This window comes from Arachis hypogaea, chromosome 15 (assembly GCF_003086295.3).
Source record: "Arachis hypogaea cultivar Tifrunner chromosome 15, arahy.Tifrunner.gnm2.J5K5, whole genome shotgun sequence".
In the NCBI taxonomy this organism is placed as follows: domain Eukaryota; kingdom Viridiplantae; phylum Streptophyta; class Magnoliopsida; order Fabales; family Fabaceae; genus Arachis; species Arachis hypogaea.
The window spans coordinates 19100055-19113615 of NC_092050.1; the positions used below are offsets into that span (position 1 = coordinate 19100055).

At 39.5% G+C, this 13561-nt stretch overlaps 1 non-coding gene across 1 annotated transcript; it reads left to right on the forward strand.

Annotated features, from left to right (window-relative positions):
* Positions 1 to 272: 272 nt before the first annotated feature.
* Positions 273 to 381, forward strand: LOC112752882 (small nucleolar RNA R71). Its single transcript, XR_003177291.1, has one exon. It is a non-coding gene; the product is annotated as a small nucleolar RNA R71 (small nucleolar RNA).
* Positions 382 to 13561: the final 13180 nt, after the last annotated feature.

Here is a 13561-nt window from a genome sequence, read left to right on the forward strand (position 1 = left end):
CATATTGACTTGCTGAGTCAATATTTTATTCTGAGCCAATATGGCATTCAGAGTATCAATTTCAAGAACTCCCTTCTTCTGAGGCGTCCCATTACTCACAGGATTCCTCTCAGAAGTGTACATGAACTGGTTGTTGGCAACCATGTCAATGAGTTCTTAAGCTTCTGCAGGCGTTTTCTTTAGGTGAATGGATCCACCTGCAGAAGTATCCAATGACATCTTAGCCAATTCAGATAGACCATCATAGAATATATCAGGATGATCCATTCTGAAAGCATGTCAGAAGGACACTTTTTGGTCAGTTCTTTGTATCTCTCCCAAGCTTCATAGAGGGATTCACCTTCTTTTCTGTTTGAAGGTTTGAACATCCACTCTAAGCTTACTCAGCTTTTGAGGAGGAAAGAACTTGGCTAAGAAAGCCTTGACCAGCTTATCCCAAGAGTTCAGGCTATCCTTAGGTTGAGAGTCCAAACATATTCTAGCTCTGTCTCTTACAGCAAAAGGGAAAAGCACGAGCCTGTAGACTTCAGGATCTACTCCATTAGTCTTAACAGTATCACAGATCTGCAAGAATTCAGTTAAGAACTGAAAAGGATCTTCAGATGGAAGTCCATGAAACTTGCAGTTTTGCTGCATCAGAGAAACTAGCTGAGGTTTCAGCTCAAAATTGTTTGCTCCAATGGTAGGGATGGAGATGCTTCCTCCATATAAATTGGAATTAGGTGCAGTAAAGTCACCCAGCATCCTCCTTACATTATTATTATTTTCGGCTGCTATGTCCTCTTCTTGTTCGAAAATTTCTGAAAGGTGCTTGCTGGCTTGTTGTAATTTAGCTTCTTTTAGTTTCCTCTTCAGAGTCCTTTCAGGTTCTGGATCTGCTTCAACAAGAATGTTCTTGTCCTTGCTCCTGCTCATATGAAAAAGAGGGAACAGAAAAATAATAATAATAGGGATCCTTTTTACCCAAGTATAGAGGTTCCCTTATGTGAGTAGAAGAAAAGAAGAAGAGAAAATCTGAACTCAGAGAGAGAGAGAGAGAGAGTTCGGATTTTTGGTGAGTGAGGAAGAGATGTTAGTAAATAAATAAATAAATAGAAGGAGATGAGAGAGAGAGAAAATTTTTGAAAATTATTTTTGAAAAAGAGTTAGTGATTTTCGAAAATTGTTTTTGAAAAAGGTTAGTAATTTTCAAAAATTAAAATAATTAGTTAATTAAAAAGAATTTTTGAAAAAGAGGGAAGATATTCTCGAAAATTAGAGAGAGAGAGAGAGAGAGAGTTAGTTAGGTAGTTTTGAAAAAGATAAGAAACAAACAAAAAGTTGGTTAATTAGTTGAAACAAATTTGAAAATCAATTTTGAGAAGATAAGAAGATAGGAAGTTAGAAAAGATATTTTAAAAATCAAATTTTTGAAAAAGATGTGTTTTAAAAAAAGATAAGATAAAAAGATATTTTTGAAAAGATATGATTGGAATTAGTTTTGAAAAAGATTTGATTTTTAAAATCACAATTAATGACTTGATTCACAAGAAATCATAAAATATGATTCTAGAACTTAAAGTTTGAATCTTTCTTAACAAGTAAGTAACAAACTTGAAATTTTTGAATCAAAACATTAATTGATGATGTTATTTTCGAAAATTATGTAATAAAGATAAGAAAAAGATTTTTGAAAAATATTTTTAAAATTTTCGAAAATAACTAAGAAAAATGAGAAAGATTTGATTTTTGAAAAAGATTTTGAAAAAGATAAGATTTTTAAATTGAAAATTTGATTTGACTCATAAGATACAACTAAATTTTTAAAAAGTTTTGAAAAAGTCAACTCAAATTTTCGAATTTATGAGAAGAATAAGGGGAAGATAATTTTTTGATTTTTGAATTTTTAATGATGAGAGAGAGAAAAACATGAAAAATGACTCAATGCATGAAAGTTATGGATCAAAACAATGAATGCATGCAAGAACACTATGAATGTCAAGATGAACACCAAGAACACTTTGAAGATCATGATGAACATCAAGAACTTATTTTTGAAAATTTTATATGCAAAGAAAACATGCAAGACACCAAACTTAGAAATCTTTCATGTTGAGACACTATGAATGCAAAAATACACATGAAAAACAAGAAAAGACACAAAACATGAAAATGCAAAGATCAAATAAGAAGATTTACCAAGAACAACTTGAAGATCATGAAGAACACTATGAATGCATGAATTTTTTCGAAAAATGCAAGATGAGCATGCAATTGACACCAAACTTAAAATCTGACTCAAGACTCAAACAAGAAACACAAAATATAAATTTTTTTTTGAATTTTATGATTTTCTAATTTTTTTGTATTTTTCGAAAATTATTTGAAAAAGAAAAATAAGGATTCCAAAATTTTTAATATGAATTCCAGGAATCTTGTGCTCTTTAGTCTAAAGCTCCAATCTGAGGGTTAGGCATGGCTTAATAGCCAGCCAAGCTTTAGTATGTAACTCAGACATGCCACGGCTGACATTCCAATTAACGTGCCTCTATGCTGATGGTTGGAAGCCCCTATCCTAAAAGAATTAGGCATGGCTTTACAGCCAGTCAGGCTCCAACATTTTTCATGAAACTCTAGAATTCATTCTTAAAAATTCTGAAGAAAAATATATTTTTGGAAACATTTTTATATTTTTTTGAAAGTAAAACAAAAAGAAAATTACCTAATCTGAGCAACAAGATGAACCGTCAGTTGTCCAAACTCGAACAATCCCCGGCAACGGCGCCAAAAACTTGGTGCACAAAATTGTGATCTCAGGCAACGGCGCCAAAAACTCTGTACGCACGTCTTAATAAATTATTTTTCATTCACAACTTCGATACAATTAACCAGCAAGTGCACTGGGTCGTCCAAGTAATAAACCTTACGTGAGTAAGGGTCGATCCCACGGAGATTGTTGGTATGAAGCAAGCTATGGTCACCTTGTAGATCTCAGTCAGGAGGATATAAAATAGTTATGGAGTTTTCGAAAATATATAATAAAAGAAAGATAGAAATACTTATGTAAATCATTGGTGAGAATTTCAGATAAGCGCATAGAGATGCTTTCGTTCCTCTGAACCTCTGCTTTCCTGCTGTCTTCATCCAATTAATCCTACTCCTTTCCATGGCTGGCTTTATGTAAGGACATCACCGTTGTCAATGGCTACTTTTTATCCTCTCTGGAAAATGGTCCGATGCGCTGTCACTACATGGCTAATCGTCTGGAGGCATCACCCTTGTCAATGGCTGCATCCCATCCTCTTGTGAAAATGGTCCAAATGCTCTGTCACAGCACGGCTAATCATCTGAGGTTCTCGATCATACTGGAATAGGATTCACCCTCCTTTTGCGTCTGTCACTACGCCCAGCACTCGCGAGTTTGAAGTTCGTCACAGTCATTCAATCTCAGAGTCCTACTCGGAATACCACAGACAAGGTTTAGACTTTCCGGACTCTCATGAATGCCGTCATCAATCTAGCTTATACCACGAAGATTCTGATTAGGAGATCCAAGAGATACTCATTCAATCTAAGGTGGAACGGAAGTGGTTGTCAGCACGCGTTCATGGGAGAATGATGATGATTGTCACGTTCATCACATTCAGGTTGAAGTGCGAATGAATATCTTAGAAGCAGAATAAGTTGAATTGAATAGAAAAACAGTAGTACTTTGCATTAATTCATGAGGAACAGCAGAGCTCCACACCTTAATCTATGGAGTGTAGAAACTCTACCGTTGAAAATACATAAGTGATGAAGGTCCAGGCATGGCCGAGAGGCCAGCCCTCGTGATCTAAGAACTAGGCGTCCAAAGATGTCTAATACAATAGTAAAAAGTCCTATTTATAATAAACTAGCTACTAGGATTTACAGAAGTAAGTAATTGATGCATAAATCCACTTTCGGGGCCCACTTGGTGTGTGCTTGGGCTGAGCTTGAATGTTACACGTGTAGAGGCTCTTTTTGGAGTTGAACGCCAGGTTGTAACGTGTTTCTGGTGTTCAACTCTGGTTTGTGACGTGTTTCTGGCGTTTAACTCCAGATAGCAGCGTAGAACTGGCGTTCAACGCCTTTTTACGTCGTCTAAACTCGGCCAAAGTATGGACTATTATATATTTCTGAAAAGCCCTGGATGTCTACTTTCCAACGCAATTGGAAGCGCGCCATTTTGAGTTCTGTAGCTCCAGAAAATCCACTTTGAGTGCAGGGAGGTTAGAATCCAACAGCATCAGCAGTCCTTCTTCAACCTCTGAATTTGATTTTTGCTCAAGTCCCTCAATTTCAGCCAGAAAATATCTGAAATCACAGAAAAACACACAAACTCATAGTAAAGTCCAGAAATGTGAATTTAACATAAAAACTAATGAAAACATCCCTAAAAGTAACTAGATTCTACTAAAAACATACTAAAAACAATGCCAAAAAGCGTATAAATTATCCGCTCATCAGACGCGCACGCATGATCCCGTTTTCTCCAAAAACTTATTTTTGAGTTTTTAAAGCCGGATTTTAGACTTCTAAGCTTCCATTCTCACCCTTTATGTCCTATGTCCTTATAGTATGCCTAGTGATAATAAAAGGCTAGGAAATGTGGTAGCTTGTGGATGAAGTAAGGGGAGAATTAATGATGAGTGATGATTAAAGATAATTGTATGAGAGGCGGAGGATGATGGTGGAAGTGTTGTATATGCCATGAGCTAAAGGGCTGTAATTGTTAATAAATTGTGGCTGGTTATGGATTGTATTATGAGCCGAATGACTGAGTTATTATTGAATTATGGCTGAGTATGATTGCATATATGCTTATTGAATGAAATGTGAATGTTGCACTTCCACTATCTGAGATACGAGTTTTCCTGGGTGAAAGCAATGGCTAGCCACCACGTGCTCCAGGTGGAGACTCGATACTCTGCTGACCCTATGTCGTAAGTGTGGCCGGTCACTGCAAAAGTTCCGGATGAGCTCACCCCGTGGATAAACACCAGTGTGGGTGTTGTGTACATGTATTGATTTGGGGTTGCACGACAGAGGGGCAGTCCAATGATTAGCTACCAGAACTTGTCGGGTTGGCTTTATAACCGATAGATGAGACTCATCAGCCACTAGGACAGGCATACATCATATGCATTATATATGATTTGTTTGGAATACCTAATTGATTGCATATTTACTTGCTAATTATCTAACTGCCGTATCTGCTTCCTATTTGTGCATTTCCTTGTTTGATATAATTGTGTTTGCGATATCAAATAACTGATGACGGTTGGGAGGTTCGAAAGATTTGGAAATGGGAGTTTTAGTTAGACTGAAGAGCCTTAGTTAGTTGCCTATTTTCGTTTCTCATGGTTTAGTTATGCTTATACACTTTTATTATGAATTTGGGAGTTCTAGGATTACCTTCGGCTTTCCCAAGACATTATATGTTAGATATTTGGGCACTATTACCATGCTGAGAACCTCCGGTTCTCACCGATGCAGATTTTGTGGGTTTCAGATGCAGGACATGAGGCTCCTCGCTGAGGAATGTTGGAGACTTCTGTTTTAGCGAAGATCCTTAGCTCTCGGAACTCTATTTTGGTTTTATTTACTTACTTAGATACCTATTATCTCCATTATATATATATATATATATATATATATATATATATATATATATATATATATATATATATATATACATACTGTATTGACTCCTCTTAGAGGTTATTTTGGAGAACAGGTTCTGTAACTTGTCTTTTGGATTTCTTTTGGGTTCCTTGCTTTATATATGTATGTATACTTCTATGCTCGGACCGATTATCTTCATAAACTGAGTCTTGAGTTTTGATATCCGTATTTTTGGCACTCTCTTGTATATATACTCGCGTTAGCTTATCCTTTATCTGTTTCGTTACGTTATCGATCGGAGTGTTGCGCTTTTTAATTTAACGAGTTTGTGTTACCCCTTTTCTTCAAAGACTGCTAGTTATAAATATTTTTCACACTACTATATATACTAAATTTTATTTTTAGAGGTTGTAATGCCTCGCCACCTCTATTTTATGACTTAAGCATAAGACTCGGTGTGGTAGGGTGTTACATTATGGTATTAGAGCAGTTCGTTCTTATAGAGCCTGAGGGACAGACTGACTATGCTTATGTGCATTTTCTGTATGTGTGTTTATGTGCTATTAGGATATCTAACTGATATAACTGGCATAAACGTTCATGAGCATACATTTGGGACTTTGAACCACTAGACTTTCGGTATTGAGACTGATCAACTTGATATCGATTGTTTGGTGTGTATAGGAACCAGATGGCGCCTCATGGACGCGGTCGAGGCCGTGGGAGAGGTCGTACTAGTACTCGGGGACCAGAAACCAACCTGAATAACCCGGTAAACTTTATGGCGGCATTGTAGAACATCGCTGCTACTATGCAGCCACTGCGGAGGCTCTTGGGTAACAGATAAACAATAATGGCAATGGCAGAAGTGGAGCTCAGGGCCCGATGACACTGGCAACCTTCTTAAAGGTTAATCCACCTAAGTTCAAGGAAACCACCAATCCGACTGAAGCCGATACCTGGTTTTAGGCATTGGAGCGAGCACTGTAAGCGCAGTTGGTACCTGAAGAGCAGTGTGTTAAATTTGCTACCTATCTGCTCACTGGGGAAGCATCACATTGGTGGCAGGGAGTCCAGTGTCTCCTGTAGCAGGGTGATAACCCTATCACCTGGGATGCCTTCCAGGTAGAATTTTATAAAAAGTACATTCTGAATTCTGCCAGGACGGCCAAGGAACTTGAGTTACTACAGCTGAAGCAGGGTGCTATGTCCGTATCTGAGTATACCGACAAATTTGAGGAGTTATTCAGGTTTTCCCACATGTGTCAAGGAGCTCCGGGAGACTTCGAGGAATGGAAGTGCATTAAGTATGATGGAGGCTTCGGAGCGATATCTTAAGTTCAGTGGGACCAATGGAGATCAGAACTTTCTCAGAGTTGGTGAATAAGAGCAGGGTTGCTGAAGAGTGTGTGAAAAAGGCGGCTGCAGAGAAAGAAAGTCATAGGGGACCTTTTCAACAGAATTAGGGGGGGAACTTTGCTCCTAGGGGTCAGACATTCAAGCGTGGAGGCTTTGCACACCACGGTAGACTCAGGGTCAGAATAATTTCAGAAGGCCCAACAACAACAACTTCCAGGGGAGAAGATTTGGGAAGCAGCCTCAGAACGAGCAAGCTTGTGCTAGGTCTGGGAGTTACCATCCGGGAGTCCTGTGCAAGGCTGGATGGGGCTTGTGCTATTCTTGTGGTAAGGGGGGCATAAAGCCTCAAATTGTTCGAAGAAGCAGAAGCAAGGTACTGGGAGAGCACAGCAGGCTGGTTGGGTGTTCACCACATCAGCTGTAGGTGCCGAGGGGTCCAATATATTTATCCGAGGTAAATGTGAAATGGCTGATCAAATTTTAAATGCTTTATTTGATTCGGGAGCAACATATTCATTCATTGCATTTGAAAAAGCTAGGGGGTTAGGATTGAAGATTGTGGTTTTGGGCTATGATCTTAAGGTGTATAATGCCACCCATGAAGCTATGGTGACTAGGTTAGGATGTCCGCAAGTTTTATTTAGGGTTAAACAACGTGATTTTGTTCATAATTTGATTTGCTTGCCAATGACCAGTCTTGATCTTATCTTGGGGTTGGACTGGTTGTCTAAGAATCATGTCTTGTTGAACTATTTTGCAAAATCGTTGTATTTATGCCTGAAGGGTCGGAAGGACCGGTTGTAGTGAATGGTTGTTATTTAAACTACGTGGTAGTAAACTGTTCAGGGCAGGAATGTCAGGGCGTTATGTTGCTAGCTGCGAGCGTGTCGGGTGAAGAACAGAGTTTAGAGCAAATTCCAGTTGTTCACAAATTTCCTGAGGTGTTTCCAGATGATATTGAGGAATTCCCTCCTAACCGAGAGGTTGAATTTGCGATTGAGTTGGTACCGGGGGCGGGACCAATCTCGATTGCCCCTTATAGGATGTCGCCTTTAGAAATGGCCAAGCTCAAGCCTCAGCTGGAGGATTTAATGAGTAAACGCTTCATTCGACCGAGTGTTTCTCCGTGGGGAGCACCGGTATTACTGGTAAAGAAGAAGGATGGGAGTATGCGTCTCGGTGTAGATTACAGGCAACTGAATAAGGTCACAACAAAGAATAAGTACCCACTGCCGCGGATTGACGATCTCATGGATCAATTACAAGGAGCCGAGGTTTTCTCCAAGATTGATTTACGATCCGGTTATCACCAGATAAGGGTGAGAGATGAGAATATCCCTAAGACCGCTTTCAGGACTCGTTATGGTCATTACGAGTACACTGTAATGTCTTTTGGGTTGACAAACGCTCTTGCAGTGTTTATGGATTATATGAACAGAATCTTCCGCCCGTTTTTGGATAAGTTTGTTGTCGTCTTTATTAACGATATACTAATTTATTCTAAGACTGAAGAAGAACATGTGAAACACCTGAGGATCATGTTGCAGATACTAAAGGAAAGGAAACTCTATGCAAAATTGTCCAAATGTGAATTCTGGAAGGACGAAGTGAAGTTTCTTGGCCATGTAGTGAGTAAATAGGGGATAGCCGTAGATCCTGCTAAGGTGGAAGGAGTGATGGAGTGGGAGCGACCGGCCTCAGTAACTGAGATAAGGAGTTTTCTGAGCTTAGCTGGCTACTACCAGAGATTCATTAAAGGCTTTTCGCAAATAGCTTTGCCATTGACAAGGTTAACCCGCAAGGACACACCATTTGTTTGGAGTTCTGAGTGTGAGGAGAGCTTTCAAGCGTTGAAGCAAAAGTTGACCACCACGCCTGTGTTGGTGTTACCTGAGCCGAATGAACCATTTGAGGTGTACTGTGATGCCTCACTAAAGGGTCTAGGGTGCGTACTGATGCAACATCGTAATGTGGTGGCGTATGCCTCACAGCAGTTGAGACCTCACGAAGTCAATTACCCGACGCACGACCTGGAACTTGCTGTGGTTGTGTTTGCGCTAAAGGCGTGGAGGCATTACCTCTATGGGGTTAGGTTCCGAGTTTTCTCTGATCATAAGAGCTTGAAATACCTCTTTGATCAGAAAGAGTTTAATATGCGACAGAGGAGGTGGATGGAGTTACTGAAGGACTACGACTTTGAGTTGAATTACCATCCGGGAAAAGCGAATGTTGTGGCAGATGCGTTAGGTCGAAAGTCATTGTATGCTTCCTGGATGATGCTTCAAGAAGAGGAGTTGCTCAAGGCATTCGAGAGTCTGAAGATCGGTGTTCAAGAAGTGTTTGGAACTCTATGTTTGAGTCGATTACAAATCTCAAGTGATTTTAAATCCGAGCTCCTGAAGGCTCATCCAAACGATGATGTGTTACCGAAGGTGTTGCCAGCTATTGAGCAAGGGAAGCAGTGGAGAGCGTCATGGGATCAAGACGGGTTATGGAGATTCAAGGGTAGGATCATTGTGCCGGATGTTGGGCCTTTGCGGCAGGATATCCTAAAGGAAGCACACAAAAGCGGATTCTCTATTCACCCGAGGAGTACTAAGATGTACAACGATCTAAAGGCTATGTTCTGGTGGCCTGGTACGAAGAATGATATGGCGGAATATGTCTCAAAGTGCTTAACTTGTCAAAAGGTAGAGATTGAACACCAGAGACCTTCCGGAATGTTGCAACCCTTGGAGATTCCTCAATGAAAGTAGGAGAGTATTGCGATGGATTTTGTGTCAGGATTGCCGAGGACTAGGACCGGTTTTGATGCTGTCTGGGTAATTGTGGACTAGATGACGAAGTTGGCTCACTTTCTACCCATTCGGATGAACTATATTATCGAGGAGTTAGCACGCTTGTACATAAAGGAGGTTGTGAGACTTCATGGTGTGCCTACTACTATAATTTCTGCCAGAGATCCCCGTTTCACTTCAAGATTCTGGGGTGCATTTCAAAAAGCTTTCGAAACCCGATTAAGCCTGAGCACGGCTTACCATCCTCAAACAGATGGTCAATCTAAGAGGATGATCCAAACCCTAGAGGACATGTTGAGGACTTGTGTTTTGGACCAGCCGGCGAGCTGGGATCGGTATATGCCGCTAGTGGAGTTTGCATATAATAATAGCTACCATGCGAGCATCGAAATGGCTCCGTATGAGGCTCTGTATGGGAGAAAATGTCAATCTCTACTGTGCTGGTATGAAGTTGGGGAGAAAAGCTTGTTAGGGCTTGAGATGATAGCTAAAACTACTGAACAAATAAAAAAAATCCGAGATAGGATACATACTGCGCAAAGTTGTCAGAAGAGTTACGCCGATCAGAGGCGGAAGCCCTTGGAATTTGAGGAAGGAGACCATGTTTTCGTTAAAGTTACCCCAACAACAGGAGTAGGTAGGGCGATTAAAACAAAGAAGCTGAATTTTCGGTACATCGGTCTGTTTCAGATTCTGGAGAGGATTGGACCGGTGGCATATCGGATGGCTCTACCGCCTCACCTTTTGAACCTGCACGACGTATTTCACGTGTCTTAGCTTCGAAAGTATACTCCTCATGTTAGCCATGTGTTAGAACCTGAATTGGTCCAGTTAAAGGAGGATTTGACTCTGCCGGTGACTCCGGTCAGAATTGATGACACGAGTATTAAACGGTTGCGCGGAAAAGAGGTTTCATTAGTCAAAGTAGCATGGAGTCGGGCCGGCATTGAGGAGCACACTTAGGAGCTTGAGTCAGAGATGCGAACGAACTACCCGTACCAATTCTCAGGTAACTGAATTTGAATTTTGTGGGCAAAATTCCCATTTAGGTGGGTAGAATGTAAAACCCAGTTAATTAATAACTAATTAACCCATAAATTAAAATTTATTCTAGAAAATTAGAAATGTAATTTTTATGGTTTAATATGGTAGAGAAAATTAAAACAAGAATTTCGACATTAATTTTAAAGAATTTGGCTCAAGATTGGTCCAAACGGACCGAACCGAGTCCAAACCGGACCCGTGGGTCCAACCAAGCTCAACCTAAAACCCTTACACAGTACTCTCTCTCCTCTCTTAAACCTCAAACACGCTGCTGGGCAGCTAAGGAGGGAGAACCTTCTTCCAAAAATCACAAACCCTCACTTGTGATTCAAAGTGACATAACTTTTGATTCGGAACTCCGATTGCTGCACCGTTTACGGCCACGCATTCACCACGTCGAACTCTACAAAGTCCATAGCTTTATTTTAGAGGTAAGCCACGATTTCATCTATGTTCTTCCAGCCCTTGAATTCGAAATATTGGGTGAAAAATATTGAGATTTGTGAGCTTTTGATGTTATAGGATCCAACTAGCTTGAAGGAGAGGGTTAATCTTGTCTCCTTGATCCTTGGATGTGGTAAGATTCTCAATCCTAGTAAAATTTATTGGTTTATGATGTTTGGGTATTGAGTGGATATGTTTGAATGTGGTATTGTGGTTTAGGTAGTGTATATATGTATGTTGGGGCTTGAATGAAGTCTTGGAAGGCTTGGAAAAGGGCTTTTGTGTGCTAAAAATCTGTTCTTGGAGGTGTTAAAGCCTTGAGAGCTTGTGAAAAAGTGATTTGGAGGTATTCCAGGTTGAGCGGGGAATCGGTCAAGGTATGGTTTCGATTTCTTGTATCTAAAATGTAATGTAGTGTGAAAACTTAGGCTAGAGACCCTAAGATAGGATTTAAACTATTGATGTTGTTGATTGGTTGAGATGAATTGTGTTGTTATGTATGTGATTAGTGGATTTTGGATGTTTTGATGGTATGATGTATGAGAGACATGCATGTTTTGATATATGCTTAATGATTGGTTGAGATTGAATTGTGGGTGAAACCATGTTAGTGGTGAGGATGATATTGATTGTATGTATTGATGGTTGATGGAATTGATATTATTGGAACTTGGCATGAGAAAAGATATATGATATGATATTTTGTTTGAAATTGAATTATTTGATTGAGATTGGTTAGAAATGGTGGATTGGTGGATTGTGAATTTAATAAAAATGTTAACGTATGAGTTGAGAAGGCTCGAGGTTGATTTTTGGTAAATTTTGGTTGGTTTTGAAAGGGGTTGAAATTTGTTTGTTTTGAAAATGGAATTTTGTGGGTTTGTATGAAATTATAGTTTTTTGGTCTATTTTGATGGAGCATAACTTGGTCTCCGGATCCCTGATTTGTGTCAAACTTGTTTAGAAATAAAATTGGATTCGAGATGTTTATGCTGTTCAAAGAACATATGGAAAACGATTTGAAACAAAAAAGTTATGCACGTCGAAAGTTTGGGGTTTGAAAATATAATTCTGCAGCTTTTTAAACTAAGTAAAATTTTTGGTGAATCGTACTCCCACGCGCACGAGTGGCCGACGCGCACGCGTCACTCACAATTTTACTCCTCCACGCGTGCGCCTGGCCGACGCGTACGCGTCTCTGTATTGATGCAGTTGCATAGTAAAAAATCTAGAGAGTTGTGATGGTATCGTGCCGGTTTTGTGCGAGGAGCACAAAACGCATCCACGCATACGCGTGGTTGACGCGCACGCGTCACCCTATCTCTCTGCTTCCTAAGCGTGCGCATGGGCGACACTAACGTGTCACTCTACTTTCTCCGCTTTCCATGTGTGCGCATGGGCGATGCGCACGCATGATCCCGTTTTCTCCAAAAACTGATTTTTGAGTTTTTAAAGCCGGATTTCAGACTTCTAAACTTCCATTCTCACCCTTTATGTCCTATGTCCTTATAGTATGCCTAGTGATAAGAATAGGCTAGGAAATGTGGTAGCTTGTGGATGAAGTAAGAGGAGAATTAATGATGAGTGATGATTAAAGATAATTGTATGAGATGCAGAGGATGATGGTGGAAGTGCTGTATATGCCATGAGCCGAAGGGCCAGGGGCGGAGATACATACTATTAAAGGGGGTCAATGCCCCCCCCCCCCAAATTTTAATTCATTTAAAAAAAAAGTCTAGCCCCTCCTTCTTAATTCATACAAAAAAATAGCCCAATAGCCCATTTCCCAATTTCCACCCCTTTTTTTATTTGCCAGCCGCCCAGCCCCCTTCCTAATAGCCCATTTCCCAATTCTCAATTCCCACCCCTTTCTTTCTTTGCCAGCCGCCCAGCCCCCCTTCCTCTTTGTTCGCATATTTTTCCAATGCCTCTTTTTGTTCCTACACTTTTCACTTTCACTTTGCAGGTAACAACTTTTGACTTTTTCTATTCTTTTTTTATCTCTTTAATTTTTTTATCTTTTACCTCTTTGACTCTTTTTTTTTGCAGATTAAGAAAAAAGATAGTAATTCAACAAGTGATTCTTCACTCCTGTTTCTCAAAAAAGGTTATATTTTTATTCTTTTTTATTTTAAGAAAATTATTGAACTATTGACTTTTCTATTATTATTTTTCTGTTAGTCTTGTCTAATTTTTTTTATATTTTTTTATATATTTAGTTATTTACTTAATTTATTATTATTTGTTAATTAAGTTTTTGTTATTATATGTTAGTTTGTATATTTAGT